Below are 2,370 nucleotides of genomic sequence, written 5' to 3'. Positions count from 1 at the left end.
AATGACGCTGAGGGACACGCACCCATGTGGAAGAAGAAATCTATATTTTGGGACCTACCCTACTGGAAAGACCTAGAGGTCCGCTCCTCAATCGACGTGATGCACGTGACGAAGAACCTTTGTGTGAACCTGCTAGGCTTCTTGGGCATGTATGGGAATACAAAAGATACACCTGAGGCACGAGAGGACCTGCAACGTTTGCACGAAAAAGATGGCATGCCTCCGAAGCAGTATAAAGGTCCTTCCAGCTACGCTCTTACGAAAGAAGAGAAAGAAATCTTCTTTGAATGCCTCCTCATTATGAAGGTCACGACTAGCTTCTCGTCGAATATAAAGGGAATAATAAATATGCCAGAGAAAAAGTTTCAGAACCTAAAGTCTCATGACTGCCACGTGATTATGACGCAACTGCTTTCGGTTGCATTGAGGGGGCTTCTACCAAAAAACGTCCGATTAGCCATTGTGAAGCTATGTGCATTCCTCAATGCAATCTCTCAGAAGGTGATCGATCCAGAAATCGTACCAAGGCTAAGGAGTGATGTGGCGCAATGTCTTGTCAGTTTCGAGCTGGTGTTCCCACCTTCCTTCTTCAATATCATGACGCACGTCCTAGTTCATCTAGTCGACGAGATTGTCATACTGGGGCCCGTATTTCTACACAATATGTTCCCCTTTGAGAGGTTCATGGGAGTCCTAAAGAAATATGTCCGTAACCGCGCTAGGCCAGAAGGAAGCATCTCCATGGGCCATCAAACAGAGGATGTTATCGAGTTTTGTGTTGACTTCATTCCTGGCCTTAACAAGATAGGTCTCCCTAAATCGCGGTATGAGGGGAGACTGACTGGAAAAGGCACTCTTGGAAGAGACTCAATAATATGCAGGGACGGATATTCTTGGTCTCAAGCACACTACACAGTTCTACAGAACTCTACCTTGGTGACCCCGTATGTCGATGAACACAAGAACAGTCTGCACTCCAAACACCCGGAGAAGTGCGACGATTGGATTACATGTGAACACATCAGGACTTTCAGCAGTTGGTTGGAAACACGTCTCAGAGGTGACAACACTGTTTGTGATGAGTTGTACTTGTTGTCCAGGGGACCATCTTTGACTGTATTGACTTACAAAGGATACGAGATAAATGGGAATACATTTTACACGATCGCCCAAGATCAAAAGAGCACCAACCAAAACAGCGGTGTCCACTTTGATGCAGCAACCGAGAGCAGAAAGGACACATATTATGGTTACATAGTGGACATATGGGAACTTGACTACGGACCTGATTTTAAGGTCCCTTTGTTTAAGTGCAAATGGGTCAATCTGTTAGGCGGCGGGGTACAGGTAGACCCACAGTACGGAATGACAACAGTGGATCTGAAAAATCTTGGGTACACTGACGAACTGTTCGTCCTAGCCAATGGTGTGGCATAGGTTATCTATGTGAAGGACATGTCTACCAAACCGAGAAAAAGAAAAGATAAGGAAGCGAATACATCATACGATGAGCCAAAGCGCCACATAGTTCTTTCAGGAAAAAGGGACATCCTGGGAGTGGACGGCAAGATAGACATGTCTGAAGATTATGAAAAGTTTCATGAAATTCCTCCCTTCAATGTCAAGGCTGACCCAAGCATCCTGATAAACAATGAAGATTATCCATGGTTATGGCGCAATAAGCAAATGACACAAGCGAAGAAAAAGTGAAGACTTTCTCCCACAACTATTATGATGATACCATGCCAAATTTGTAACAGAAGAACATGCTACCATTGTCCGTTTTGTACATGCACATGCTATGTGGGTGAAATTATGATACCATCCCAACTTTCAACTTTTTCAGAGTTCATTTGAAATTCTTTCATGTCTTATGGTTTGAAACTTTGATACTTCGAAAGTGATTGTCCATTTTGTACACGAAGTGCATCAAGTTTTTGTCGTAACCCTCTCTACTTTTTGGAACATTCTATGTGGGTGAAATGATGATACCATGCCAACTTTCAACCTTTTCAGAGTTCATTTTGAAATGCTTTCCAATTTCAGAGTCATTAGCTCAAAGAATGAATTAATAGCAAACAGAATGAACTACAAAACTTTTATGAAAATAAAAACAATCAATTAAAATATTATGTTATTATCAACTAAAATAAAACTATAATATTCTTCAATAGCAAAAAGAATATAATTTTTGTGACCTAAAATCAAACTATAAGTATTTAATTGTAAGTATAAATAAAAAATAAATAGCAAAGAAGAAAAAATTTCAAATTTTATAATAAAGTTATTCATAAACTAGTGATTCACACAAATTTTTAAAAATTCAAATTTAAACTATTTAAAATTTAAAACTAATGGCACTAACAGAAA

The sequence above is a fragment of the Triticum dicoccoides genome, chromosome 7A (genome assembly GCF_002162155.2).
Source record: "Triticum dicoccoides isolate Atlit2015 ecotype Zavitan chromosome 7A, WEW_v2.0, whole genome shotgun sequence".
NCBI classification, from domain to species: domain Eukaryota; kingdom Viridiplantae; phylum Streptophyta; class Magnoliopsida; order Poales; family Poaceae; genus Triticum; species Triticum dicoccoides.
Note: the sequence above shows the minus strand (reverse complement) of the source record.